Source organism: Cololabis saira, chromosome 15 (assembly GCF_033807715.1).
Source record: "Cololabis saira isolate AMF1-May2022 chromosome 15, fColSai1.1, whole genome shotgun sequence".
In the NCBI taxonomy this organism is placed as follows: Eukaryota; Metazoa; Chordata; class Actinopteri; order Beloniformes; family Belonidae; genus Cololabis; species Cololabis saira.
In genome coordinates, this window is record NC_084601.1 from 1280902 (window position 1) to 1296373 (window position 15472).

The following is a 15472-nucleotide window of genomic DNA, read 5'->3' on the forward strand; positions in this document are numbered from 1 at the left end:
AAATCAGCCATATTATCAGCATGACTCCATGCAGATGGTGATGGATGGCTGATCTCTTTAGGGAGTATGCTGCCTATCGGCTGCAGCTCAGCTGTGACCCTGGAAAGGATGTATCTGCAGTAAATGGATGGATGGATGGATGGATGGATGGATGGATGGATGGATGGATGGATGGATGGGTGCTACCTTCCTGCAACCAGACATCCGTAAAAATTCAGAATCTCTCTGCTGCTGCAGAGAGATTCAGTACTTTCACGCTGTCAAAGTACTGGAAGTGAAGCGGGGCTGAAAATATTCCATCCACTATTACCAAACACACACACCTAGCTCACTTTAAAGCCGTTCAAATCTGATTGGAGTTGCAGTTTTAACTTTGAACAGCCCCAGATTGTAGGTTTATCAGCAGCAGAGATATAGTTTCACCACCAGCAGGCAACGTTTTTACATCGCTACGTCAAGCATACACATTTTCAAAAAATAGTGTATCCCATAGCTCCTCATGGTGAAACTAACATGTGATATACTTTTTTGCTAGAGGATAACGGTGACACTTTCAGGTGTTTGGTATGAACAGCTGGGCTCATCATAAAAACGCTGAAGCACCCCCTCATCACAGCTTTACGTCTTCAGTAACAAGCTGCGGCAGAACAACGCTTGATTGGCTGTCGTTGATGTACAGTACTCAGGTTCACGTCATTGTAACAGGCAGAGTGTTGAATCAGACGTTTATTGTCTCTTTTTTTTTTTTTTCCTTAAAAATCTGATTGGGGAAATGCCTGACAATGCAGTCACTTCCTTCAGACAAGCAGTACTGGAGATGAGGGGGGATGAGGGGGATGAGGGGGGATGGCATCTCCCCCTGAAATAAAAACGGTCCAAATCATCCCCCCTGTAAAACTGCCAGCCCCCCTTTCCATCCCTTATGTCATTTCATCAATGAATGTGGTTTTACTGCTATTTCAACATTTAGAGTCATCACCAGAAAAATAACACCAGAAAAATAACTTATTTGACAATTTTCACCTGTTTCAAGTAAATTTACACTTTAAATTAGTAGGAAAATCTGCCAGTGGGACAAGATTTATCTTCTTATTACAAGCAAAACAATCTTGTTCCACTGGCAGATTTTTCTACTTATTTTAAGTGAAAATCTACTTGAAACAGGTGAAAATTGTTGTTTTTTCCAGTTATGAGTCTTGTTTTAAGTGTAATGAGATTTTTTTTACTAAAATGAGTCATTTTAACTAGAAATAAGACAAATATTCTTGTTAAGATTTTGAGTTTTTGCAGTGATCCATTTTACTTATCCTGTGAAGGACAGAGTCATATTGATAAGTTCAGAAAAGTGTTTTTAGGGCCCGAGCACCTTCAGTGCAAAGGCCCTATTGTATCTGTAGGAATTTTTCTTTCTTTCTTTCTTTCTTCTGACGAAAGGAGGGCCTTTTTGCCCCCCTAAACGTGCCCAAAAAGTCACCAAATTTTGCATGCAAGTCAGGCCTGGCGAAAAATTTGATATTTAATGGTTTACATTAATGGGCGTGGCAAAATGGCTCAACAGCGCCCCCCGGAAAACTTTGTGCCTCAAGCCCCACAATACGGTTTGACGTACATGCACGAAAATCGCTACACACCTGTATCAGTACACAACTTAAAGAAAAGTCTCTTGGCGACATGGCCGAAACCGAACAGGAAGTCGGCCATTTTGAATTAATCGTGTCACTTTGGCGCAATTTATGCCATTCCTTCGGCAGTTAATATGGCCCGAACCGTAATGTGCCCCCAAGTGTGTTATACATCAAAATGTGCGTCTCCATCCTGCGACAACACGCATTACTTTTCTCTTTCAAAAGCGTTACCGTGGCGACGCTAGACGCCAAAAAGCGCGCCCACCATTCATCTGATTCGTTCAGACAGAAAAAACTTTGCGCCTCAAGCCCCATAATACGGTTTGACGTACATGAACGAAAATCGGTACACACCTGTATCATGTCGCAACTAAAAGAAAAGTCTCTTGGCACCATGGCCGTAACCGAACAGGAAGTCGGCCATTTTGAACATTCTGAATTAATCACGTAATTTTGGAGCAATATATGCCATTCCTTCGAGACTTAATACGGCCCGAACCGTAACGTGCACCCAGGTGTGTTATACATCAAAATATGCGTCTCCATCCTGCGACTACGCGCATTACTTTTCTCTTTCAAAAGTGTTACCGTCGCGACGCTAGACGCCAAAAGCGCGCCCCACTTTCATCTGATTGGTCCATATTTGATAGTTCCCCAAAAGGCACCAAATTTGGCATGCAAGCCAGGCCTGGCGATAAATTTGATCTTTCATGGTTTGCATTAATGGGCGTGGCAAAATGGCTCAACAGCGCCCCCCGGAAAACTTTGTGCCTCAAGCCCCACAATACGGTTTGACGTACATGCACGAAAATCGGTACACACCTGTATCATGTCGCAACTTAAAGAAAAGTCTCTTGGCGCCATGGCCGAAACCGAACAGGATGTCGGCCATTTTAAATAAATTGTGTAATTTTGGCGCAATTTATGCCATTCCTTCGGCAATTAATACCGCCCAAACCGTAACGTGCACCCAGGTGTGTTATACATCAAAATGTGCGTCTCCACCCAGCGACTACATGCATTACTTTTCTCTTTCAAAAGTGTTACCGTGGCGACGCTAGACGCCAAAAAGTGCGCCCCCCTTCATCTGATTGGTCCATATTTGATAGTTCTCCAAAAGTCATCAAATTTTGCATGCAAGCCAGGCCTGGCAATAAATTTGATATTTCATGGTTTGCATTAATGGGCGTGGCAAAATGGCTCAACAGCGCCACCTGGAAAACTTTTCTCTGCCATAACTTTTGAATGGTATGACATAAAGAGTCGTGGGTGGTGTCATGGGACTCGGTATTGAGTCCTTGACCATAATTAGTGAAAATTAGCCCCACCCCTTCTTTTGATTGGTTGTCCCTATTTCCTGCTATAACTTTTGAATGGTTTGACATAGAGAGTCGTGGGTGGTGTCATCAGACTCTGTATGGAGTCCTTGACCTTCATTGGCTTGAATTAGCCCCGCCCCTTCTTCTGATTGGTTGTCCCTTTTTTCTGCTATAACTTTTGAATGGTTTGACATAGGAAGTCGTGGGTGGTGTCATGTCTGATATGCTTATGGGGGGCGGTGGCCGTGAGTGCGAGGGCCCGTTCATTGCTGCTTGCAGCTTTAATTTATTGTTGTGTTTTGATGTATTTGATGTAAGCCCAGTGGATATTTAAAGCTTACAGAAGGCTGCATTTAACTGCTGCTATGTCATTCCTGCAGTATTTCTGCAGGTGTTTTGGTCACTGCTATTATTTGTAATATATTATATTATTTGTAATCAGCACAAATTATCTGTCCCCATATGATAAAATCCACCATCCCCCCTGATGTTTTTTTTTTTTTTACAACTGGAGTACTGGACACGAGTGTCCAGTAACTTGTAGAAGAGGAAGACTTACATTATCATGTTTCAAAGTCTTATACATTGAATTTGTTCAATAGGAAAGAGAATCAGCCCCACCATATCAACCCCCCCAAAAAAAAAAAAAAAACAAGAAAGAAATCTGTCATAAATAAACTGTCTGCTACTGTGATTTTAAAAAAATGCCACTAACTTTAGATAAACCCACATGGATAGACCTGATCACCAGCATGCATTGCCCTGCAACCCCCCAGACGAAAACAGCCCACTAACTGATCCTGCTGCTCTGTATTCACGGCACCGGCCCGTCTCTACCTGGCTGTCCAGAGGCTTCTCGTAAACCACAACAGAGGTTTTGTCATTCCCAGAGCGACAGCCGACCCACACAGCAGAACCCAGTGAGGCTGTATAAGCTGCATTACCCTGATTAAAGCCGGGGGGGGGCAGAGACGGACATTTGTGCTTAGTGGCGTACTTGACTTGAGCTGAGTTTGTCTTTCAGCAACACTTGAACACAAAAAGCTGCATGGCCTCAGCAGTTCCAGCAGTAATGATGGAGAGGAAGAGGGTGAGGTTGAGGGCACCGCGGTGTGAAGACGGCAATCAATCCAGAGGAAATGAAAGAGATACGTTATTAGTCTTTTTTCCCCCGCCCACCATACTAAAAACACTTTGATTTACAGACTTAATGCAGGTCAGAATCCTCCACCTGTCTTGTCATATTCAACCCCTGCCTCACATTTCCAGTATCACGTGCGTCCTGGAACATGTTCTTTGCTTCGTAGCTGAGCAAACCTGATTCAGTCAGCGGCTGCACGTCCTCAACTAAACTCACTGAAGACCGTGAGAAATTTTTCAAAGAGCAGCAAACGTTAGGCCCAGAGTCCTGGGAGCTTAGCGAGCAGCTCGCTTCCAAGTCTACTACTTACCTTAATTGCGTCCACCTGGCATTAAAATGAGGCGCTGTCAGTTGACTAGAATGAAAATGATCTGTTAAAAAAACGGGAGTGGAGTTCTGAAGGCAACTGAGCAGCGGAACTTAATTCCCCGTGGTGGATTTTCTCACTACATTTTGACTGAAACTTCAACCTGAACTTTAATGTGGATCAAATGTTTTCATCTTGTTTTTTTTTCTTTTGTCTTTCTGTTTTTCTGAATCCTTGGTGACGGTCAGCAGAAAGCACTTACGGCTGCGTCAAAGATTAGAGGAGTTCAAACTGCGTGACTCAGGTTATGTCTGAGATGAGAACCTGTTTCTGTTACCAGGATACCAATAGCTGAAAATGAATTCTTTAAAGCTTTAAACATGAAAACCTATGTGTCCATTTGTCCGTTTTCCGTCAGCACAGAGATGCCCAGTCCTCCTGCCCCCGGTCCAACTCCTGCAGCTCCCTCAGGGAACACTGAGGCGTTCTAAAGCAAACCACAATACACAAGCTACTGTTCTGTTCAGGACCTAGAATCTCTTGAAAGTTGTTACAGCGACTTCCTCATTTTCCACTGCAGCCACAAGAGGCTGAACTCAATTCAAGAGGAGCTATTTTAACGTCCCAAAACTGTTCCGGTTGTCTCCAGAACTTTACAAGGAGGGCTGAAGTGCACTCTGCCTGGATAATATATTCATGATCATTTCTTAATTCATTTAATATAGTTATATTAGATGTGCAACAATGATTCTTGCAAAGCCTAAATCTGTATATGAACAGGGATTTCATGATATTGGGACAATTTCACTTTTTTCTCCATTCATTCATTCATATATATATATATATATACATATATATATATATATATATATATATATATATATACATATATATATATATATATATATATATATATATATATATATATACATACGTATTTTCTGGACTATAAGCCGCATCCGCTCTATTTAAAAAAAAAAAAAAAAAAGATATGCAAGCCGCAGATATTTATGTTGTTAGATTAGATATTTACTACATGTACAGAAGGATTTTGAACTGTAAATCAGGGGTAGGCAATTCCGGTCCTCGAGGGCCGGTGTCCTGCATGTTTTAGATGTTTCCCTGCTTTAACACACCTGATTCTAATTAATCATCGTCATCAGCTTGTCATCCAGGGCTGCACAATTCTGTTAATGACACAGGTACTTTTATCACGGTGTGCTGAAGCAGGGAAACATCTAAGACATGCAGGACACCGGCCCTCGAGGACCGGAATTGCCTACCCCTGCTGTAAATGATGTACATGTTTGTACCTAAATAGATCTTTCCTAACAGTGTCTTTTAACACGGCAGCAACTTTGCTGATTAAAACGGGACAGAACCAAGAGAAAATAACCAGTATTTATTTATATATTTATCTGTTTGAAATCTGCTTCTACTTCTATCTGCTAAAGAAGAAATAGCGTTGTCTTCTTTGCATTTATTTAGTCTTAGTTTTGATTCTAATTCCGGTTAGAGCGCCCCGAGTGGTGGAAGAAAAATCCACAGAATAGAACCTTTGTATAAGCTGCATGGTTGAAAACTATGAAAAAAGTAGTGGCTTATAGTCCAGAAATATACGGTATGTGTATGTATGTATGTATGTATATATATATATATATATATATATATATATATATATACATACATACATACATACATACATACATACATACATACATACATACATACATACATATATGGGAGTAAATTAATAAAAGCGTGTACGATCTGTGAGAGCACACCCTTTCATGTTTTTGCGTTTGTCTCACTGGATTGTTCGCTTTGCTACAATGTAAGCACATTTGCAACAACCTTGCTTCCACTCACACTGAGCTCAGGTGTTTTTCTAGTCTGTGTTGCTTCAATTCAGCCTCTCATTTTCCGTCTTAATCAGCAGCAGGATGTGAGCACAGAGACGGAGAGCGTCCCATCACTCATCATCTTTACAAAACAAAAGCTCCTGCATGAATTTGTTCCTCATCCCTGATACGTTGAAGGCAGAGCTACAGCTTGCTTTACTAGTTTAGCAGTGCAGCATTTCCAGCAACAGAGAGAGTCAAACAAAGCAGGTGGAATAATTAAAGTGCTTCTTAAGTTCATATCAAGATTTGTACTAATTGCGTCTTGATTAATTGTGTCATTTGTATTTTAGATCTAATTGAGACCTGCGGGGATTATTCAATGACATCATAGCACAATAGTGGCTGTCAGTACTCATTCATTCATTCATTCATTTGTTTATTTGGAAGGGACAGATACAGAAAACATAGACAGACATAAATGGATATCTGATGCCTGTATCATAGCGTTTATAGCGAATGCTAATTTGCAGAAGAATCAGAAGAAGAATCATCTTTATTGGCCAGGTTCAAACATTGTCCAACAAGGAATTTGACTCCGGTAATTTCGCTCTTTGGTGGTAAAATAAAATAAACAATAAAACAAATGTGGTATTTCTATGATTGCAACACTCGTCCCTAACAGGCCTCACATCACAATTAAAATAAAGGAGTTAGAAAAGTACACATACTTACGGACGAGTATTAGGGCCATGCAGGAGAAAAAATATTTGAGAGGGGAATTTTTTTTTTTTATTGTGCACTTCGAGAAAAAAGTCGAAATGTCGAGAAAAAAGTCAAAATGTCGAGACTATGTTGAAATACAATTTTTAGAAAAAAGTCGAAACGTCGACATTAATGTTGAAATACAATTTCAAGAATAAAGTCCAAATTTCGTGTATAAAGTCGGAATTTCGAGAATAAAGTTGAAATACATTTCGACTTTTTTTCTCGAAATTGTACTTCAACATTAATCTCAACATTTGGACTTTTTTCTCAAAGTGCATAATGAAAAAAAAAATCTTCCTCCTCTAAAATATTATTTTTATTTTTCTCCTGCCTGGCCCTGATACTCCTCCGTACATGCTTGACATGCACTTACAAACATTAAAAACATACACAATACAAACATTAAAAACATACAAAATGACACACATAATAAGAGCTAGCTTTGCTTATCTCTCTTATGCACACACATCTCTACTGCTATAATTATTCCAGCCTATAGCTTAACTATCCTACCTACTCTCCGCACAGACTTTGTAAGTTTAACACGTTTCCCACAATGCTAATGCTACATGCTTTCACTGTGGAAAAACTCCAGACTGAATGTTTTGGTTTTTCTTTTTCCCACCACAAATATACAATAGGACTGACATCAGATACTTTATTCCCTAATGGTGTCTGAAGCATAACTTCCCGGTGATGGGCAACTCGGCGTGAAGGACTCTGGATGTAATGAATGAGTGAGGTTTTAGCCCATTTGCAGCCGTATTCATCAGCGGTGCTTCACTAAAGTGGTCGTCGTTACTGTAATGACATTTTTTGGAAGGGGAACTATTCCTGTAATGACGTTTTTGCAGCAAATTGGGTATTTAATGCACTGAGAAGGAGGCCCCCATGGGTTCAGTTTAGCTTCTGTATGGGCATAAATTGGCTATTATATTGCAGTGTGGTTTTACTGGGCATTTTTTTCTATGTTGGATGAAAGTTAACATTGTGCAGAATGAGTGATACAAATGCAAATTCTAATGTTTGTTGGAAGATATGAATGTTGTCTGTGACCTTTGCAGTACTTATGGCCGTGTTGTGGATCCAGTAAATTAGGTTCATTATGCTGTTGAGCTAAGAATGGCAGGTTTCAGAATGCATAGTTAAAATGTCCTTAAAGTTGATTTCAAAGGAAGTTGAGAATGAAAGACCATGTGTGGCTTTAATTTAATATCATCCCTTGGATCAAATAAGGTATTGTCTTTAAAAAAAAACCCTGCTCCAATATACAACCAACACTATACTGTATATTAAAACCCCAAAAGAAAATATCTTCTCAAAAAAATCTATTTCACTCCAGATTGTTCTTAAATGAATGTAGCCAAGTATTCAATATTTTTCATTAAAAATTTTCAGAGACTGTAACCTCGTAAGGAGTTGTTGATGTTTGGATGTGAGCCCCATTCAAATGCAAAGTCAGTCCACTTTATTTAAAACAAAAGCAGGCAATATTGATGTGATATCATTTCTAGAAAGCCATGAAAGCAAAATCACACACTGTCTTCTAAAAAACCTGGATGCATATTTGCACATGTTTTATGACTTTATCATTCGAGCATTCTTTATTATAAAATGATTCAATTACATTAGTAGGTTTACAAAGTACTGCAGCAGCTCACTGTAAAACCTGCAGGACAAATTAATTTAGTTCAGCAACACTCTGAATTCAATACACTGCCAGGGCTTTCACCACTACACTTTCAAATAATATTCTACATGCTGCTGGACAGGAACATTTACACATGCACACGTACACAGGAGCAACAGAGAGTTTAGGAGTATGTTTCCTGTAAGGCTGTGACCTTGTTCGGACCTTACATTAAAATTCTTCCTAAGAAATCTGGTCACAAGTGGCCAGCATTTAGCACGTTGGTACTAAAATGACACTAAAATGTGGACTCAAGTGCTTAAGTGTTCAGATCTGACTTCCCCTCACTTGCAAACATTAAGTCTGTCGTTATTTTTAATTGCCACAAGCAGAGCGGGTAATGAGTAGGCGTAACCTGGGGACAAAAAAGGGCAAGTAATGAGAAAAATATCCACCGCAAGTTTTTCTTGTTCCCAAACTTTATACACAATTAAAGCTGCAAGCAGCAATGAACGGGCCCTCACACTCATGGCCACTATAAAAAGTGCCTTTGCTGTTCACATAAAACTCAACTTATCATAATAAGCATATCAGAAATGACACCACTCACGACTCTCTATGTCAAACCATTCAAAAGTTATGGCAGAAAATAGGGACTATCAAATATTGACCAATCAGATGAAGGGGCGGGGCTAATTCAGGCCAATGAAGGTCAAGTACTGAAAACCGCGTCCGATGACACCACCCACATGTCTTTATCACAACCCGTTCAAAATTTATGGCAGAGAAGAAGAGAAGAAGGGGTGGGCGCGCTTTTTGGCGTCTATCGTCGCCACGGTAACACTTTTGAAAGAAAAAAAAATGTGCATCGTCACAGGATCGAGGATCAGGATCATTTTGATGTATAACACACCTGGGTGCACGTTACGGTTCGGGCTCTGAAGCGGCTGAAGAAATGTTATAAATTTCGCCAAAATTACACGATTCATTCAAAATGGCTGACTTCCTGTTCGGTTTCGGCCATGGCGCCAGGAGACTTTTCTTTAAGTTGCGACATGATACAGGTGTGTACCGATTTTCGTGCATGTACGTCAAACCGTATTGTGGGGTTTGAGGCACAAAGTTTTCTAGGGGGCGCTGTTGAGCCATTAGGCCACGGCCATTAATGGAAACCACTAAATATCACATTTTTCGCCAGGCCTGGCTTGTGTGCAAAAAGGCCCTCATTTCGTCAGAAAAATAAAAACGAGAAAAAAAATAAAAATTCCTACAATAGGGCTTTCACATTGTAAGTGCTCAGGCCCTAATAATAGTAGAGATCCAATGATAAAGGTCTGCCGTGTTCTGATTGCAAATTGTCTCCGACCACTTTCAGATGCCTCCTGAGGTGATCAGACCAGAATCTGTCTTAGAATATCTTCACACCTTGCGTTAGCGCTAGCCGCTTGTGATTGCACTTCCTAGGACTTACTTTAATGCAAAATCCCAAAGGGGTCTGCATGTCCTCATCACAGCCAATCCAGGTTCAACTCCAAGACTTTTTGCTTTCATGTGTCCGTCACTTTTGTCGCTGACGCTTGCTCGCATCGCATGCAGTAGGACACGGTAAAGTCTGATTTATGGTTCCGCGTTACACCAACGTGTACCCTACTCCGTAGGCTCTGCGTCGATTTAACGTAGAACCGTAATTCAGGCTTAACTCCGCCGGCCGGAGCTTCTGCCATTTTTTCGTAGCGGTGTATCGCGTCATTCAGGCAGCCAATCAGCACAGTGGCTCATTATCATAGCCCCGCCCACTCAGAATCCTGCATAGATAATGAGGTAAGAGAATGGGAAGATAAAGACATGGCTCAGAGGCTGAATTTCTCATTTATTTATCAAAAACAATCAAAAGCTTGTTTTTAAGACATTCGAGGTCTGTTTAAAATAGACATTAGATGCCATAATAGGTCCCCTTTAAGTTATATATAGTTGAAACACTATAAGACAGTATAATTGAAAACCTTACCATTAAAGATACAAATTTACTCCACCGCAGAACTTTCATATGAAGCCGTACTCCAAAAACAGAGAACTTTTTAAAATGGATATGTGGCATTTCAGAGGTAGCTCTTTTGGACCGACTGAGGTGAATCTGAGACTCACCTCGTTTCCTTTTACAATGCCTTTTATCTTTTTTGCCCCCTCATTCTCCCAGACTGACGAGGATCTAATGGAGTCCCTCTGACCTTCTTCATTTAACTGCAGCCTTTTTTCACTTAAGAATGCCGTTGGTGCTTTCGCAGAAGCAGACCTGAGATGCCTCTGGCCTGGCATTTTTGCTCCATCATCAACTCTGGCTGCTGAGGCGTCAGGCATGCAAACAGGAGAAGTAGCTGTTGTGAACATGTAGTTGTGGGTGGGTTTTTTAAGATTATTTTTTACTAATTTTTGGGATGGAATTTGTGGGCCCTGGATAGCTCAGTGGGTTGAGCGGGTGCCATTTGTAGAGGCTGTAGTCCTATATATATATATATACATATATACATATATGTATATATTTATATATATATATATATATATATATATATATATATATATATATATATATATATATATATACATACATACATACATACATACATACATACATACATACATACATACATACATACATACATACAGGATATTTCCAACTAAACTTTACCTTCATAGCCAGAAAGAACACAGCGCTGCACATCTGTGCATTCGTTTCACCATTATTAGGTTGTAATCTGCTGGGTAGTGACTTAAAACATTATGAAGTTAGGAAAATAATAATAATAATTGTACATTATTCACTTATGCTGTCTAAGAGTGCCCAAGGCGCAGCACAAAATCACCCCAATTAAAAAGTAAATACATAAAAACAACAGGTTTTATTCATTATCATCTCTAACACAAGAAAAAAAAACTGGAATCATCCTCAGGGTGGGCATAGGTCCAAATTCAGTAAGCTTTGTAACAAAGCAAAGCTCTCTTAATATCATCAAACTTTCCCTGCCTATCTAAAATATATAAATGAAAAACTACAACTTACCTCAATACACGAGCAGAAACAGGTGAAACATACAAATATTCAGTATGCTGGTCCACTTCCACAAACTCACAATACATGAGTTTATTATTTGTGTTTATCATTTGCAGCATTAGCATGTAGGGTTGAACAACTAATGTCAGCAAAAACAATTAACAGAGTGAGGCATCTCCTCCTTTCCTGTCTCTGCTGGTACAGTAGTTGCACATGTGCAATAAAGTGCTATTTTAAATTCAGCGCCATGTTAAAAACATGGCGGTGGCCAATGTAACACCATGGCAGCTGGCAGTAAATTAAGAGATGTATTTCTGAATGAGGTGTCCATCTTTCATGTCTTTCATTTATAATTAGCACATCATTTAACAACCTCTTGCAAACTTTAAAAGCTGAGAGCTAAATAAGAGCCATTTAATAATTATGAGATTCATAATCTGATTAGTGAACTGATGGTTTCAACAGTGTGACTAATCAACTATCAGAATAGTGGTTAGTTGTAGCCGGTTATCGTGTACAGGTTGGAGGGAGATGAGCCTCACAGTCTGGCACCTGCACAGAAAAGCAACAGTCATAGCGATTAAAATTAAGTCATAATCCACATTTACTTCAATGTACATGAAACATTTTATCCGATATTTAACTATTTATTCAATAGAAAACATGAAATAGTTGCACATTGTGTGCACTTAACATTTATAATTCACGTACACAATAGATTCCAACATTACTTTGATAATGATCAGTGAAATTAAATAACGAATATCAACTCTCAAATGTATGTGACACACCGAATGTCACATCATTTTTCTCTTTGAATTCGATGGAATTTTTTTTAAGTCTTGTATTTCTGCACTTGGTGTGAACTTTTTTCCCTGGAGTTCTGATGTCTTCTTCTGCAGTTTAACAACAAACGCTGTTCCTGCTGCGTTGTTTCTGCTCAGAAAGTCTTTATCTGTGTGTTAGCAGTCAGAGCCTCTCCACTCATCGCTCCATGACTGACAATATCCCAATTACAATGTCTTTTCTCAACAAAATAGTTTGGTTATACTTTGAGTGTGTCTGATTTGCTTCCATGCATGAAAAGAACAAGAAAAGACCATGTGTGTCTGTGTCATAATTGCTTGGTAATCTATTTTGCTTCTGCAACTGTGTGTTTGTGTGTGTTTGACAGAGAGAAAGCAACAGAGCCATCAAAGCATGTTTAAGTGTTTTTAATGAGCTGGAGCTCTTACAAATGGGCTGAGTGTGTTGTGTGGTGGAAAGGCCGAGATGAGAGGTGTTATAAAGGAGCCAAAAGCTGTTGTATTGATTCTAATTGTCTTCATCTTCTCTCTGCACTGAGCAAAATGAAAGCGGGAGTGTAAGCTTTGTCGCTGGTGGAATTCCAGAGGGCTGTTTGCTGCTAATGTGCATCCAGCAGCCTGCAGGAACAGCAGCAAGACTTTCAACTGAGTTAAAAAATATTCAACACTACTGTCACTTCTATTGTATACCAATAAGGCAGGTTAGATACTATAGAAACAATAGCACCACCAATGAACAAAACCTTTAAACATGAAGTTTAGATGTTTTGCTCATCATTTCTATGTTGTCAGTTTTTCAATTCAATTCAATTTTATTTATATAGCGTCTAATACAACAGATGTTGTCTCTAGACGCTTTCCAGAGACCCAGAACATAAACCCCCGAGCAATTATTACATAAAAAATGGCAGGTGAAAACTCCCTTAGTGGGAGTTTTTCATCCTTTTGTACAGAAGTTGAACCAGAAATGAGTATTTTCTACATGTTGCTCTGGAATTCTGTAATAGAATAGTGGCATGCCATGCATAGGGGGTGTGGATTAAAAAAAACTTTTTTTTTTTCTTTAAATTCACTTTCTGGAATAAAAAGAAATCATTGAATAAAACTGAACTCGATTGCTGTTATTTAAGTACAATTCAACTTGAACTGGCACCTCTCTTCCAGTAAAAAGGGAAGTAAATGTTTCCATATCAATAGAAAATGAAGACAGATATAGAAAGTCAAGAAAGAAACTGTAAAAACATGAATGTGTTATCTCTGAACCCTCTTGCTGCTCGGTTACCGTGCTAACCGCCGAGCCACTGGGCTGCTAGGTTACCGTGCTAACCGCTGAGCCGCCGGGCTGCTAGGTTACCGTGCTAACCGCCGAGCCGCCGGGCTGCTAGGTTACCGTACTAACCGCCGAGCCGCCGGGCTGCTAGGTTACCGTGCTAACCGCCGAGCCGCCGGGCTGCTAGGTTACCGTGCTAACCGCCGAGCTGCCGGGCTGTTAGGTTACCGTGCTAGCCGCCGAGCCGCCGGGCTGCTAGGTTACCGTGCTAGCCGCCGGGCTGCTAGGTTACCGTGCTAACCGCCGAGCCGCCGGGCTGCTAGGTTACCGTACTAACCGCCGAGCCGCCGGGCTGCTAGGTTACCGTGCTAACCGCCGAGCCGCCGGGCTGCTAGGTTACCGTGCTAACCGCCGAGCTGCCGGGCTGTTAGGTTACCGTGCTAGCCGCCGAGCCACCGGGCTGCTAGGTTACCGTGCTAGCCGCCGGGCTGCTAGGTTACCGTGCTAACCGCCGAGCCGTCGGGCTGCTAGGTTACCGTGCTAACCGCCAAGCCGCCAGGCTGCTAGGTTACCGTGCTAACCGCCGAGCCACCGGGCTGCTAGGTTACCGTGCTAACCGCCAAGCCGCCGGGCTGCTAGGTTACGGTGCTAACCGCCGGGCTGCTAGGTTACCGTGCTAACCGCCGAGCTGCCGGGCTGTTAGGTTACCGTGCTAGCCGCCGAGCCGCCGGGCTGCTAGGTTACCGTGCTAGCCGCCGGGCTGCTAGGTTACCGTGCTAACCGCCGAGCCGTCGGGCTGCTAGGTTACCGTGCTAGCCGCCGGGCTGCTAGGTTACCGTGCTAACCGCCGAGCCACTGGGCTGCTAGGTTACCGTGCTAACCGCTGAGCCACTGGGCTGCTAGGTTACCGTGCTAACCGCCGAGCCGCCGGGCTGCTAGGTTACCGTGCTAACCGCCGAGCCGCCGGGCTGCTAGGTTACCGTACTAACCGCCGAGCCGCCGGGCTGCTAGGTTACCGTGCTAACCGCCGAGCCGCCGGGCTGCTAGGTTACCGTGCTAACCGCCGAGCTGCCGGGCTGTTAGGTTACCGTGCTAGCCGCCGAGCCGCCGGGCTGCTAGGTTACCGTGCTAGCCGCCGGGCTGCTAGGTTACCGTGCTAACCGCCGAGCCGCCGGGCTGCTAGGTTACCGTACTAACCGCCGAGCCGCCGGGCTGCTAGGTTACCGTGCTAACCGCCGAGCCGCCGGGCTGCTAGGTTACCGTGCTAACCGCCGAGCTGCCGGGCTGTTAGGTTACCGTGCTAGCCGCCGAGCCGCCGGGCTGCTAGGTTACCGTGCTAGCCGCCGGGCTGCTAGGTTACCGTGCTAACCGCCGAGCCGTCGGGCTGCTAGGTTACCGTGCTAACCGCCAAGCCGCCGGGCTGCTAGGTTACCGTGCTAACCGCCGAGCCACCGGGCTGCTAGGTTACCGTGCTAACCGCCAAGCCGCCGGGCTGCTAGGTTACCGTGCTAACCGCTGGGCTGCTAGGTTACCGTGCTAACCGGCGAGCTGCCGGGCTGTTAGGTTACAGTGCTAGCCGCCGAGCCGCCGGGCTGCTAGGTTACCGTGCTAGCCGCCGGGCTGCTAGGTTACCGTGCTAACCGCCGAGCCGCCGGGCTGCTAGGTTACCGTGCTAGCCGCCGGGCTGCTAGGTTACCGTGCTAACCGCCGAGCCGT

At 42.6% G+C, this 15472-nt stretch overlaps 1 protein-coding gene across 1 annotated transcript in view; it reads left to right on the plus strand.

The window, feature by feature from the left end:
* LOC133461213 (semaphorin-6D-like) overlaps positions 1 to 15472 on the plus strand; it is a 236928-nt gene that overhangs the window by 191930 nt on the left and 29526 nt on the right.